Raw genomic sequence first — 16,281 nt, 5'->3', positions numbered from 1 at the left:
TAATCTTAGGCATTTGTGAGACAAGGTCAGACAGGTGCATACTTGCAGTTTGTTAATCAGAATGGGAGAGTGGGACAGAAAGTTATGGAAGAGAGTGAGTGAATATTGACCTTGGTTTTAGGTGCTCCTGATATATTGTTGTTATGGCTCAGAATACTAGAAATGCTTTGTGATAATGAGTAGTTTGTTGAAATTAGGAGACTTAATGACCCAGTAGAGATTATTATGCTGACCCACTTGGAGTCATTACAGGTTAGGTCTTTTGTTAGCGTTAGCTGTAAAAGTAAATACCTCGGAACAGTCTGAGGGAGCTTTTCTTCAAGAAAGGAGCTGACATTTAAATTCCCCTTCATGTGGATGGAAAGAGGGCCCTTGGAAGCCCGGCTGGTGATCACTCGAAACCATCTCAGACTGTGGGTAACTATATCTGGGATGTCCTAAACCATGTGTGTGTGCACGCGCTTGCGCTTAATATCTAATAAATAGTAGTTTTAGATAAGAGCACGCTTTCTTGTGTCAATCATTTATCAGACAGAATTGCTGTGTTCCCATTGATTTATTCCTGACACCGCCTGCAGAGAATCAGTTACATTACCACTGCTTTGAATTCTGAAAACCCCAGGTAACATTCCCAGGTCCTCTTCTACTATATTCCCCCCTCCGTCTCCCCAAGACTTGCCAATCCCTGCCCCCTCAGCAGGCTCATTGTCACACACAACTTTACCAGATGGCCAGAACTGTTTCATTCCAATCAGTCAGGAGCTTCTCCTTTTCCTGCACTCTTCACATGGTGCTGTGCAGTTTCTTTCTTTCCAGCAGCCATCTTCAACGACTTGACGTATTGCCTAAGATAGTTGGTGTCTTCGGCTGGTGGTGCTAGTCCTGTTGGTTGAGGGCTTCTACTGGACACGGTCAAGGGCCATGGGTGTCTGATACATCTTTAAAGGATCAGCAGAAACTCTTGATTCCACTGAGTAGGAGGTTATGTTAACTCGCTTGTGCCCCCCAGCTGGGTAAGATGGTAATGCACAGAAGGACTCCAAATGTCCTGGGGCTGGTGACTCAGTGTTTTCAATGAAGGGTCCTCAACTTGTGCACTGGTGCAGCAGAGCCTGATGCTGTTGGTCTTTAAAGCATGGGGCAAGAGGTCTCTGTTTTCTCAGCTATGTGCTTGAGACGCTGATTCAAAGGAGGAGGGATTGATTTTTGGGGGGATGAGGGATGTTCTTTCCCCCCATTTTTACATACAAAAAAAAATGACAATATACAAAATCACCAGGCAGAATGCTGTCTGAGGTGGAGAAGAGGGACGGATCATAATGAACGTCCACCCTCATATTATTTTTCTTTGTGGTACTGGCTAAAACCAGAGGACATGGTCTGGCCTAGTTTTAATTGAATGGGTTGGCAGGATGCGACACTGACATCCCTTCCAGGGGATTTCCCATAGGAGGGATGCAGGACACTTAGTGTGATGATTAGACTCTAAAGTCACAAGTAGAAGGATTTGTCAAGCTCGGTGTATACTGTTCCACTCCAGCCTAGTGCTTTAGGAAGCGGAGACAGGGCAAGCAGTTGTTATTTAGATTCCTGCAATCATTCCTTCACAGAGATCATGTAAGGCTGGGGGCAGGGGATTTCATTTCTAGGAAGACTAAGCTGCTTTCATTAGATGATGGGCTAATTTGCAACCTTTGTGTGATGCAGCCTTATTTGCACTGCATTCTCATTTCATTTATGGGGACCACGAGCTCTCAGCCACTTTGGGGAACTCTCTAAATTTGCCTTTCATTAGGTATTAATGAAGTGTTAATAGCTCACAAAAGCCATTTTTGAGCAAACACCATGTGTGATTTGAGCACTCAGCCCATGTGCTACAGTAATACAGGATTAGCAGGGATGCAACATATCCTGCTTTAATACTAATTTTATTCTCCCATTATTTACCTAGCTTGCATGTAGTGTAATGGCCTCCGGAAGGGCCTGTGTCATCTCTCCAACAGGCTGAACTGCTGTATCTTAAGGACTGATCACTTTGATATCAATCTCTTTTGAGGAGTGACTGGGGTGGGATGACCTGCTTCATGATGGTTTACTGCTTAAAGGCATATTAAAACAAACATACACTCCTTTGTTCACGACAGGTCTGTTTGACCAGTTTGGTGCTTCATGAGACTGCATATGTATTTTTAACATCATGCAGGGGTGGGGTGGGGGGGACTATATAAGTTTACACATGCTGCTACACACATTTTACCGTAACATTACTGAACAGCAAATACCTCACAAGGCATACTTTGTAGAAAGATTATTGCAACAGCGTGTAGCGTGTGAATACAGAGGTGCATTCTGCCAGTGATCCTCCTTCCTTTAACCTGTCCTCCCATTCAAGTGATGCAATGCTAAAGCAAATGCACCCCTGGATGATGATATGCTCCTCAGGAGGAAAGACTGCAGGTTCAAAGCAAAACCTCTCTTGGCTTGATGGGCTTCAGTTCCTAGTTTTCAAAGGCAGGGTGCTTTAATAGCAAATCCAAATGCCACATTAGGATGTTCAAATCAACACAGGTGAATCAAGTGGGAATTTCAAGTCAAATTCTGCCCTGGTGTACTTTGATTTTAAGTCAGGGGAGTGTCCCAACAATGATCTTTCTCGGCTAGATGGTTGTATGAGCATCCAAATGCTGGATTTGGACATCCTGTTAAGAAGTCACTTGAAAACCAGGATCTTCACATTAAGTACGTTTTTCCTCCCATTTCTCAGAGTTTCTTCCTTCTGTAAATATACTAAAAGGAAAGTGGAAATGCTCATTTTCCTTCACAAAGCCAAGAGGAAAGTTTGAAATCCAGCTGAAACGCCAGATCAAATTCACACCTGGTGTGAACAGGTACACATTTACTGGAACTGCTGAAGTTAATGAGAGTCGTGTCCACTTATACGTGATCTGAAATGAGGCATCTACTTTTCTAAAACTGTCTTCCTAGTAATTGCAGTTTATATTATAGATTAGATTGACTACATTTTGGACAGTCTTCGGCTTTACTGGACATACTGGGTTACATTGAAAACAAGTTTCCCACTCAGCCTGAAGTAGAAATACTGTCTTGTGATTGGAACTGGGATTCAAGACTTCTGGGTGCTTTATTCATCTCTGCCACTAACTAATCTGTGATCTTAAGAAAGTCACTTCACCTCTACGTGCCTCAGTTACCCCAACTATAAAATGGGGGTGGCACTCTCTAGCCCCCAGGCAATTAATATTTATAAAATACTTGGTGATCCTTGGGTGGAAGATGCAGTACAGTGGCAAAGTATAAGTGATTGTATCACCCTTGCTTCTATGAGTTTGTCAACTGTAAGTTTACTTTGTATTAATTCCCTTTAACGGTAAAAATAAGCCCCTTTCAGTCTGTACCAGGTGCTATCTCTAATGGGGGTAGATTTATAAAGGAAATACCATGAGCAACTTAATCACAGCAGTTGCAAAACTCCCATAATCCTTTGCTTAGCCATGACCCTCCATGGGATGTTAACCTGGCCCTAGACTGTCTGCATAAGGCTGAGGAATGGAATTGTTCGTTAAAGAGCCTTTTCTGTCAGACTTGTCACACTCCAGCTTTCAGTTCAGGCCTGGAGGGTTTCCAAGCTCAGACTGATTGGGGCTGATGAAACATGGTTATGTAAAAATCCTGGAGGATATGAGCATCTCCTGGCTAGAAGATAGCAACTTAGCACCATGTGACCCCTTTCAGGCCATACAGTTAGAGGCGCAACTCAAAGGGGCTGTGCAGTCCCACTCGTTTACAACATTTCGCTAAGGAAGTTGGCTCTAATGAGCTGACCATAGAATTGTTTTGTATCAAGAAAACCCTTTAGGTAACAGAACATTTTCTGAACGCAAGGTTAAAAATTCGAAGTTATGATTTGAGAGACAGGCCCAAACCAAACCCGCTGAATTTTGTGGTATGTTCAAACGTCCAAACTCAGACCCGTATTTTGCAAATGACTATTCTTGTTTTTTGGGTGGGTTTTTTCGAATAATGGGTTGAACCAACTGACCAGATCCTCACACGTATTTGTAATGGGGAGGGTAATTAATCGTTGGCGCAAATCACCAAGGAATGTGGTGCATTCGCTATAGCTTAGTTTGTAAATTTAGATTGGATCTCTTCCGAAAAGATGGAGTAAAATTTTCAAAAGTGCCCGAGTCCCAGTTTCAAAAGTTACTTAGGCGCCTAGGTCTCATTGACTGTAATTGAGATGCTCCTAAGTGCCTAAATCTCTTTTGAAAATGGGACATAGAGTCCTCAGTCACTTAGGCATGCTTGAAAATGCTGCCAGTGCTCTACTGCAACCACGAATTATTGGGCTAGATGCAAGAATGACCAGTTGAAGTTCTCTGCCATGTGCTATGCAGGAGCTCAGTCTAGATGATCATAATAGTCCCTTCTGGCCTTATGAGTCAACTTGAACTTTATACTATAAATAAATAAACCAATATTGCGAACCTACTGCAATGTAATGGCACTGGAGTAGGTTAGCAAAGCTGTATAAGGCTGCCGGGTGTCAGCGCTAGCCAAACATTGACTCAGTCACTGACGTCATGCCTCTGAATTTGCACCTGCTGCGTAAGGTCACTGCAAGCGCTGCTCTGTACTGAAAAATGACTCTGTAAAATTGACTTTACACAGATGTTTGCCCTGTGCACATTCAGAGGCATAGCTGCTCAGACCAGTGACTAAGTCAAGGTTTGTATAAATCTGACCACCCCAGTGATCTTACACACTTCGGGAAAGTGAGTTGTATTCTAATTTGGTTTGCCTATCATCTAGACACCTAGTAAACAGGGTCCAACTGCAGAAGCTTTATTGTTGGTAATGATGGATGGGACAGAACACTCCCATCTTAGTTACTTCACTGGCTCCCAAAGCCCTAGTATTTTGGGGCAGGGAACCATCTGTTTGTTCTGTGTTTGTACAGCGCCGAGCACAATGGGGTCGTGGTCCATGACCACAGCTCCTAGGTACTATCACAATACAAAAAGAGACACCCCCCCCCCAAGCACCTCACCAACATTACTGCGTTAACCCTCACAGCACCTTGTGAGGTAGGTAAGTTTTCCCCTGGGTTATTATCCCTGTTGTACAGATGGAGAACTGGGGGCAGTGTGACTAAGGCCTAGCATTTCAAAGGTTTTTAGGCACCTGCAATCAATGGAAGCTAGGGACCAGCTCCCCAAAGGGATTTAGGTGCCCAACTGCCAGTTTAGGCACCTAAATCCAAACTTTAGCTTAGCTTGCTTACATGTCGTAAAATGCTGTAAGCATCAAAACACCCACAGTGCCCAGGTTTCTGCTGGTGGTCGTGTGCCAAGCCACCTTAGTTCTGATGCCTGGCACTTAGCGCATGCCTAAACCAGGGGAGGGTTCTCAGACTAGGCATTCGCCCATCTAGCTTGTCGGAGGGGCCCGTGGGGGGGGGGAAGCGGAGGGCGGAGAAGAGCAGGCCGGGCTGTGCAGGATTTTTAATGGCACGCGTGCCACAGGGAAATAAGCACAAGAAAGCAGGAAAATGAGTGAAAGCAGTGATGCGATTGCGAAGTTGGAGCTTTTTAGGCTGCAGGTTGCAGAAAAGGAGAGGGAGCACCAGAGATTATTGCAACTGAAAGGTGTGGGCAAATGGCCCCACTCTCCCGGCACGGCAAGCCATGGGGTCCGCGCTCTCGGCCAAGCACAGCAAGTCGCCGGTCCCTCCCCCACCTTCCTCCCTCCCCTGGATCCATGCCACCATGCGGGCAGTGTGTCTGGCTCTGCGTGGAGCAGAACATGCTGCTAGGAGCCTCATGGTAAGGGGGCGGGGAGGTTGGATAAGGGGTGGGGGCAGTCAGGGGACAGGGAGCAGGGTGGGTTGGCTAGGGGGTGGGACCCCGGGAGGGGTGGTTAGGGACGGGGGGTCTCTGGATGGGGCAGTCAGGGAGCAGGGTGGGGTTGGTGGGGCATGGGAATCCCGGGGTCTGTCAGGGGGCGGGGGGTGGATAGGGGTCAAGGCAGTCAGGGGACAGGGAGCAAGGAGGGTCCGGGGGGGCAGTTGGGGTGGGGGGGTCTCTGGAGGGGGTGGTCAGGGGACAAGGAGCTGGGGGTGGTTGGATGAGTCGGGAGTTCTGGGGGGGGGGCTGTCAGGAGGCAGGGGTGTGGAGAGGGGTTGGGGCAGGCAGGGAGCAGGGGGGGGTTGTATGGGTTGGGAGTTCTGGGGGTCCTGTCAGGGCGCAGGGAGTGGTTGGATGGAGTGTGGGAGTTCCGGGGCTCTGTTCTGGGGCGGGGGTGTGGATAAGGGTCGGGGCAGTCAGGGGACAGGTAGGGGGTAGGGTCCTAGGGGGGCAGAGAAGAAGTGAGGGCAGGGCCTTGGGGAAGGGGTGGGTGGGTGTAATAGGGGCATATCCCCTCCAGCCCCCTGCCCTGACCCCCCCACACACACCCCAGCCTTCTGCCCTGACCCCCCTCACACACACCCAGCCCTCTGCCCTGAGGCCCGCAGCCCTGCACACTCCCCAGGCCCCTGCCCTGAGCCCTGTACCCCTCTCATACACACCCAGCCCTCTGCTTGACTCCTTCACCCCCCCACACAACCCCCCAGCACTAACTCTGGCACCCCCACACATACCCAACCCCCCCCCGCCCTGACACCTGCACCCCGTCACATGCACCCAGCCCTCTGCCCTGACTCTTGCACCCCCCGCATCCCCACCCCAACCCTGAGCACCAAACAGGAGCTCCTGCACACCCTCCCCGCACATTCCCACCTGCACCCCTCGCATCAAATGGGAGCTGCCCAGGTAAGTGCCCCACACCCAAACCTCCTGCCCCAACCCTGAGCCCTCTCCTTCATTCTAGCTCCTGGCCAGACCCTTCACCCCCAGCCCTGTGCTCAGTGCACTCCTACCCTCAGCTCAGTGAAGAGAGAAGAAGAGAATGGGCCAGAACCAGGGAGAAGGTAGGTACCCACTGTATGTGGGCAGGGCCGGGACCCCAGACCGGCAGCGGGCTGAGCGGGTCCGGCAGCCAGGATCCTGGCTGGCAGGAGCCGGCAGATGGAACCCCTGAGCGGCAGTGGGCTGAGCCGCTCAGCCCACTGCCGGTCTGGGGTCCCGGCTACCAGCCCTGCACAGCCCGCTGCCGGTCTGGGGTTCTGGCTGCTGGACCCTTGCCAGCCGGGGTCCCGGCTGCAGGCCCCGCTCAGCCCACTGCCAGCCTAGGTGAACAGAACCCCAGACTAGCAGCGGGCTGAGCGGGCCGGCAGCGTAAGATCAACATTTTAATTTAATTTTAAATGAAGCTTCTTAAACATTTTTAAAACCTTGTTTATTTTACAATACAACACTAGTTTAGTTATATAATATATAGACTTATAGAGAGAGACCTTCTCAAAAAACATTAAAATGTATTAACTGCACGTGAAACCTTAAATTAAAGTGAATAAATGAAGACTCGGCACATCGCTTCTGAAAGGTTGCCGACCCCTGCTTTAGACTATTGTAAATTTAAAGATATTGTTTTGTGAAATTTTCAGATTACCCCTGAAACCGCCATCGCTTCATTCTTCGGTGGCAATTCGGCGGCTGGTCCTTCCCTCCGAGAGGGACTGAGGGACCCGCTGCCGAATTGCTGCCGAAGAGCCGTATGTGCTGCCCCTTTCCGTTCGCCGCCCCAAGCACCTGCTTGCTGCGCTGGTGCCTGGAGCCGACCCTGCTTTGAACAGGCCACAGAAAGAGGGGTTCAAAACTGGTGGAAAGGAAAGATCCCATTTTGCCTGGGGAAGAGAGAAGAGAGTTGGGAGCCTAAACATTCTCTTACCCCAAAACAGCCCTCTACTGCTGACCCTCGTCCCAAATCTCCTGTAAAAGCAGAAGAGCCCAAAAGGTGCTATCCGTGTAGTTCCACTGATCACCTGAGGAATAAATGCCCTGTGCTAGTAGGAAGCAGACAATCAATCGCTCATATTAGTTCTGCTGTCCTCAACACGGAACCCCCCCAGGCAATTGAAACCTATCATATTGGTTTTGTGAGATTAGCCTCTGCAGAGTCAGACATGGATCATGTGAAAGTTGTCCAAATTCATGGCAGGGAGTACTTGGGGCAGAAGGCTACAGGGGCCCAGAACTCTCTGGTTAAGCAGAGTGTGGTCCCAAAGGCCAGTATGTTGCCTGGCCAAATGGCAGAGATTGTGGAGGTGGGCAAAAGCAGATGCCTTGTACCACTAGCTAAAATCCATGTGGTGTGGGAAAGTTTGGGAAGTGTTTTGACTGTGGGAGTAATAGAACATCTCCTATTCGACCTGCTCCTTGGTAATGAGTTTTTCCATGTAGCTCAGGTTTAAGTATTTGCCTGCAGCAGGAGGGAGTTTTATGCTGGGACCCCCAAGGCAAAGAATTGTGCCTGGGACCGGAGATATTGGCTAGTGTCATTCGTGTGCACAATCCAAGCAGCTACATGCCAGAGGCTGTGCGTGAACAGCCCAGGAGTGGGGGTTCTCACAGCAGAGTAGGGTATGGCTGGCTCCCAGAGTCAAGGATTGGAGAGACCTAGCAGATCACTGGCCCAGATACACCAGGGGAATGTCACATTGTGATTCTGGGCAATGTGCAGGCCATAGAGCAGGGGTTTTCAAACTTTGGGTTGCGGCTCCGCAGGGTTAGCCACTGGCGGACCGGAGACACTTTGTTTACCCTGCGGCATCCGCAGGTATGGCTGATTGCAGCTCTCAGTGGCCACAGTTCGCTTTTCCTGGCCAATGGGAGCTGCGGGAAGGAGCGTGGGCTGGGCCACCACTTCCCACAGCTCCCATTGGCCGGGAACGTTGAACCACGGCCACTCAGAGCTGCGATCAGCCGTACCTGTGGACGCTGCAGGTAAACAAAGCATCTCCGGGCCACCAGCGGCTAACACTGACATAGAGGATGGTTATAGCTGCCTACTGTGTCCTGTATAATAGCTGTGAGGCAAAGGGGGAAAAATTTCTGCTGGGGTGGCGGGTGGAAGTGGTGCGGCTGTCTGCTGAATTTGAACAGCCAAACATAAGGGCTATAAAAGCTCAACGCAGAACTATATGGTTCAGGAAGGCTTTGAAAGACCATTTTAACAGTGTGCTGGAATCATGTGTCTGCTTCCTGGTCCTGCTCTTTTGCAACCTGGTATGAATCTTGCAGTGAGTGCTGTGTGTGTAGGAATATTACATTGCCAATGCACCTATTAGTATTGTCTGAGAATGATGCCATAGATTCTGTGATAAAATGAAGTAACAAGAAATTGGTGGGGATCAGACCTGCTCAGCACCAGCCAGCATTTGCTCCAAAAAAGAGAATTTTATTCTGTAACGTGAATCAGGAAAATAAAACGGCTTATAGGTCTTTGTAAAAGCAGAAGGTCCGTGGCTCTGCCCCAGCTCTATTGATAGCCTCCCTGGCCTTCTGGTACGCCAGCCGCAGCCACTTGGCTTGCACGTGGCACTGCTGCTGGTGCCTGTCGTACCCCTTCTCCTGCAGCCCGAGCAATCTGTGCAAAGACCCCGCTCCCCCCCAATGATCAGGAGTGGGGGGGTGCCTCTCGCAGTTTGATTCTGAGTGGCACAGCAACCAGAAGACGTATACCAATGGGACTGCAGTTTTAACAGGAAGGCACCTGGCCATCTAATCAATGTTTAATTGCTAAGTTCCTTCCCGTTAAACTGCAGCCCCACTGGGGTAAGTCTAAGGCATTGTCCGCCATTACAGGATCTTTTCTCCCGCACGCCCTGACGAGAGCTTGCTTACCCCAGTTTGAAAACCACTGCATGCCCTGGCAACCAGCAGGCCTTTCAGCCCAGGCTGTTATGTCTCCTCATGTAGGTTAGTAGGCAGCATGCTAATGGTTTAAGCTGTTTTTCAGTGCTGACCCACTGCTCTAGTGCTCATGTCGGCTGGTCCTGCAGCCTGCATGTTATACGCCATGGGGCATTCTGCGCCCAAACATTCAAAATCCTGCACACAATAGTTGAAAAGTCTGCACATTTTATTTATCAAAATAACACTACGTAATCAGGCTAGTCTCAATTATTTTAGTAATTTATTTCAAAATACCTGTCAGCAAGTATGTCTGTAACAATACAGACACTCACACACATTCCCCCAGAGTAGAGAGTGAAAGAAATCCCTATGACAACCCAGGCCCTGTTTCTCTGCCCGCTTCCCCTCACACCCTGAGCCCAGCCGTGGGGCCCTCTCCCTTCCCCCCAGAGCCCAGCCGTGCCCCCCCCAGCCTAGATACCCGCACTCTCTCCCCCCCCCGAGCCCAGCTGCGGGGCCCCCCCAGCCCAGATACCCACACTCCCTTCCCCATGGCCCTCAGGAGGTAGGGATTATTACACCCTTTCCACACAGGAAGGCAGAGACATGTTAAGTGCCTTGGTGGCAGAGGCAGGAATGGAACTGAGACTTTAGCTACACATGAAAGCTGCAGGGGTTTGACTTAAACTGATTTAGTTCAAACATTGCAAAAGTCTGTGTGGCTGCTTCTCTGTTTAAACCAGGCTTATTTCAGGTCATTTAGCATAAAACTCCTGCCTACTTGATTTAAAATTGAAATAGTCCACATTTATACTGAACCAAGTAGAATTTACAAAAACTATTTTAAGTAAACTGCCTCCACTGTCTCTTACATGCCAGGCCTGAATGCACTATGATTCCCAGGCCCTAGTCTTGTTTGTGTGAGGTATGAGCTTCCATGTAGATGGGTGTTTATGAATTCACTGCTAGAGAGTGAGAATATGTTCTTCTTTGCTTCACAAACCAGACACTAAAAATCCATTTAGTCAAGGAGAGGGTCTTTGGGGAAAGAGTTTTAGAACTGAGCTCATCTTACGTACTCCATTCTTCTGAATTACCCTGCTCATTAGCCAAGTGACTCTGGGGTCTGATATCCTTTACACAACAGCAAAAATAAAAATCCTTTAAACACAAAATATTCTTTTATTTGTCACCGAAGGCTACACACGGTCACTTCTGTTTGTTTTTCTAGAAGGTATCTACATTTGCACTTATTTACAGCCTTGTAGTATTTACACAGTCAAGAATACAGTGTTAGAAACACAAAGTGTTGAGAAAAAAAAATTCTCAAAAATTAGTTCCAGACTTCAGGAAAATTATTACACATGGTAATGACAAGAGGCTCCCGTGTTGGTATTACAGCTGCAGCTCTGATACAAAGTCCTCCTTCTAGACTAAAAGAACAGGAGTAGCTGCATTCAGAAGGCCTCATGCAAAATAAGCAGATTTATTTGTTTTAATAGAAAAGTGTGATGCTTTGATTTGTTACTTCAGTCACATCACTGAAACTGTCCTGCAGTTTGACCCAGTCTTTGCCAGAACAGTTTTGGTTGGTGTTCACTTGGAGTTTTCAGGGCTCCTCTGCTCGAATACCATTTCCCTCTGGGATGGGGGTTAACAGTTAAGCCATGTAACATTTTGTCATAAGCACAACTTTTTAAAATTGCTATAAACATGAGAGAGACAATAATTTTGCTGTCTACCCCCACCTTTTTTTTTTAACGTTTAAGACTGTTTTCAGTTCAAATAACACAGCTTCATATATATCACTATAGGAAATAAGATCACAGCCATCAGGACATGATATAGCCTTCCTTAAACAAGGTACATTTAGTGGGAGGGGCATTCTAAAACTGATCATTTTGTACAATGCAAACAGTGTGTCTTTTAAAAAATCACTCTCCAATCCTGGAGGATTTTAGTTAAACGTACCCTACAGTTAAAAGTCCATTGGCTTTATTTTGTTTAAAATCAGTAAAATCTTTGTTGTAACTTGGGAAAATAATATAGTTAAATATTTACTATGAGCTATAATAGAAAAGAAATGGTGAAAATCATTCAGTTCGAATAAGGACAGTATTAATACTAACAAAAACAAACAGGCCAGTGGTCAACACAATGGGGTCCTGTGAGGATTTCTATGCTATGCAGGGATGGTGGATTGTGTGTTTCAAGATAACAAGGTCCAAAGTTTATTTCACCAAAGGGCCTGTTACAGTGTGCACCATTATGAACATAATTTGTATGTGTCTTACCCAGGTTCAACAGTGCTAAGATACAGCCTTTCACTGCCGAAGATAAACCAAATACCAGTTAACAAGCCAAGCAATCTTTAGCTCCATTATTAACATTGTGTGTTTATGCCCCCTTGGTGTTTAAAGAGCAGCCGCATTGCTGAGATCTGTGGTCCTGGTTTCATTTACGCTGCGATTGAATCAAAACAGACGGCCGTGCTATAAATATGACGGGGGCCCTCGCTGTAAATCACAAAATCAAATTCTAAAATTTCCTGTTAAGAGTCTTGTCTTTGCATAATGGAGTGCATTGTCATTTATCATGGTGACACTTACAAGTCACAGCCGAAAAGGTGCTTTATTAGATTTTTTTTTTAACCAATTTTGATTTATTCTTGTAGCAGAGTCCGTTTAGCAGCCTAAGCAGAATCTTACCGTTCCCTCAGCTCAGTAAAGCGACCACAGATACAGTACAGAATTTCCTCACTGTTCCTAACCTACAGCCAAATGATGTCTTGAGGACAGCTCCCAGTCATTTGTCTTTTAAACCCAAATCAAGCATGAGGTCGCTTAACGGCCTCCATCTATTTTGTTCTTGCCTGGTATTTTTAAGATTTGTTGGCCCATTTTGCCATGGCTCTGATCAATAGCAGTAATGACAAAGATACGATGCGCTGTATGAGTCCCTCCGGTCACTGGTGCTTAATGATTTTTTCCAAGCTCTGGATAGACAATTTCTGTCCAAAAAAGCTTGGAGGAAACAAACATTGCAGTACATCTCACAGTGCTAAATGAGTCTAGTGGGGCTGAAATTGCTACACAAATGCGATGCCTTCTGAATAATGAAAGTCAAAGGTAGGAGTGAGCCAAACCTGCAGGGGACAAAAATCTGCACTGATTCCTCTCTGTAGTGGGTGGAAAAGGGAAAAAGCTGCAGCTATCCATCCCGCAACGTGAACTTCCTATGGGCATAGCTGGAAGCTCCACTGTTGGATCATTTAAAACAAGGTTGAAGAGTGCAGTAGAATTGTCTGCTGCAGAGACCGACCTGCTATGAGTCTGGTCCAGATGATACAGGTGCCAGGTCTAATTTTGCTACAAAATAAACACATTTCAGCACATGTGGCTTGATCCTCAAGTCGACATGCGGGCAAAAACGTCCACTAATCCAATGGGAGTTTTGTCTGAGTGCAGACTAAGACCTGTGGCCGCTTGTCCTTGATACTGCTGGCCTAGACTGTGAATTGATTAGGATAGCAGACCCCCCCAGACCTAGATGTCAAGGTCAGCAGTGGCACTTCAAACACAATTCATTGTAACTTGAAGCTGCTGATTCGCACTAGTTCCATTTTGAGGGAAATGTGCAAGGGGCGGGGGCTGGAATTCTTTTGGGGCAGGATGTGTGCTTGTTAGTCAGAAACTAAACCCAGCTGTTCCATGCTAGCCTTGGTCCTGGCAGTGGGTCCTACATGATTATCATTAAAATGAATATTTAGGGTAATGCCTCAGGGTAGAACTTAGGACTTCTGCATCTGAAAAGCACAAACCTCTACTGCCTGAGATCAAACTCTTTTAGCAAAAAGTCGGCAGCAGACCCATAAACCTCGGTGTGGTTCAGCTCCAAGAGGGGGACAGAGCCACCCACTGTACGTGAGGGATAGAAATGGAATGTCAGGCTACAGGTGCCATAGGGGAAAGATTTATTCACAGATTCCAAAGCCATAAGGGACCAGTCTGACCTCCTGTATAACACAGGCCCGAGAACTTCCCCAAAACAATTCCTGGAGCAGATCTTTTACAAAAACAGCCAATCTTAATTTAAAAATGATCAGCAATGGAAGAATCCACCACAACGCTTGGTAAATTGTTCCAATGGTTAGGTACTCTCACTGTTAGAAATGGACCCTTTATTTACAGTCTCAATTTGTCTAGCTCCAACTTCCAGCCATTCGACCGTGTTAGCCCCTTCTCTGCTAGATTAAAGAACCCGTTATTAAATATTTGTTCTCTATGTAGATACTTATACACTGTAATAAATTATGGGTAAGCTGCATGAGTATGTTGTTCAGCAGGGCAACAGTTAACAAGTGGTCAAGCGGCCCTGGAATATTTAACATTCCCCTTACCCCAGAGGGTGAACTCCACAGAAAAACACTGGACTCTTGTAGACAAGACCCTTATGGCAGGACAAGGGGAATCTTACAGTGCCAGGATAGTAAATAGCCTTTCAGGTTTTCACCCCCCTCCAGTAAGGTGAGTGGGAGATATCCCAAACCTCTCTTGATACTATTGCGCTGCTGACGACACAAGCAGTCGACTGTCTCCTTGATCGATTGTTTAGGTTTGTCTTAGTTAGTGCTAGAGGAACATCATTCTGTTGAAGGACCTTTTTAATAGTCAGGAGAGAAGAGATTCAAAATAATAACTCCTCCATTTCCTGGGCTGTGCACAGACTCCAACTCCAGGCCACTAATGGACTTTAATGGGAAGTCGGGCAGTTTTAGACCCAGCACATTGCTTGTGAACGAAGAGTTAAATCTAATTTGCACTGATTTTTGCCATGATGTGGATTTGGATTGCTCTTGGCTACAGGCAGATTTGTGAGACTCATGAAAAATGGAAGACCTACTCGGATTCATTAGTTGTGTAATAACCTGAAGACTCTGGGTAAGGCTATAAAGGTAACATCTCAGGCCAGCAAGGTTTCCATTGGGAGTGTTTCAGACTTGAATTTCCTTTCCTCTACTCCATGTAAACGTAGCAGATTTACCATCGTAAAATCCCCATTACTTTTTTAACAAACATATGTGAATGGATACACGAGACTTCCCTGTCTTCCCTGCTACACTTTGCCAGAGCAGCGTTAAAAGGAAGAGGTGGTGTATGGAACAGAGTGTCTAGCTGTTTTATAACACACAGATGGGCAGCCCATTCATTTTCAGCCAGCATTAGCTCTGCTCTGTTTCAGAACCTCCTCCTCCCAGAGAGTGAAGCCACTCTGACAGAACTGGTGCTGATTTTCAAGACTTACCACTACTTGCTATTTACTCCTGCCAATATATTTCTCCATAAAGGATACCTGCCAGTTCAGTCCTGGCCAACGCTCTTCCTGCTCTGCAAAGAATAACACTGAATTACTGTATCAAAACCACTCCCTTTCCTGCAAGCCAGGAGGAATTATTAAAACAGCAGGATGGTAGGTCAGCATCAGAGATGGTGAACTTCACATGGGTCAATGTTTGGGTTCAGTTAAGATCAGAATCTAAAACTCTGGATGCGTCTCTCACTGGGTCTGTAACATTAGGTTAAAATTTTTACGGCGAACAGGCTCTCTTGGGAGATTTCCTTCACTTCCATCTGGCAAAAGCATGAGAACAGCCAGGAGGGGGCCTTAAGGACAGAGTCAGACAAGTTCTGCATCCACAGGAAAGCTGTGATAGAACTGGGGCCACCACAATTTTCTCTATCCATGGAGTTTGTGCCCACTGAGTCCTTTCCACCCTTGTTGCTATCCTGTAACTGAGTAGACCCGGGGATACCGTCTTGGCAGAAGGCAGTGATGCTGGTGGTGGGGTTTACTGAGCTTGGTGGGTGCAGCGGAAGAGGGCGTGATTTTAGGGGACTACAGAATACCATGCTCCAAGGGCCGGCTCTGAAACCTCTCTTGTTATGATGTTTTGGCATGGCTCAGTCTGTCTCTGGTTAGAACCTGGAAGCAAAAACTGAAGATGAAAGAAGTTAAAAATTTCAGAATGTGTAAGAGGTTCTGAGCTGCTCTTTGAAAGCCGGTGAAAGTTCAGGGGTGTGTGGGTGAGGGATAGCTCAGTGGTTTGAGCATTAGCCTACTAAACCCAGGGTTGGGAGTTCAATTCTTGAGGGGTCCACTTAGGCATCTGGGGCAAAATCACTAAGTGATCCTGCTAGTGAAGGCAGGGGGCTGGACCTTTCAGGGTCCCTTCCAGCTCTATGAGATAGGAATGCTGACTCTTTCAGAGCCAGAGGTCTGGATGGCATCACACCTCTGTTTCTCTGACTGCAGCAATGTCCTGTATCAGCAGAGAATTTTCTCAGGAAGAAGCTCAGCTCAGTCTCCTTGTTCACGTGAATCACAAGGACTCTTGCACATACCATAGCACGGGCTTATGTGAGTACAAATTACATTAGCATGTCAAGCAACTTTGTCAGCGGTT

This window comes from Chrysemys picta, chromosome 1, assembly GCF_011386835.1.
Source record: "Chrysemys picta bellii isolate R12L10 chromosome 1, ASM1138683v2, whole genome shotgun sequence".
Lineage (NCBI taxonomy): Eukaryota > Metazoa > Chordata > Testudines > Emydidae > Chrysemys > Chrysemys picta.
Note: the sequence above shows the minus strand (reverse complement) of the source record.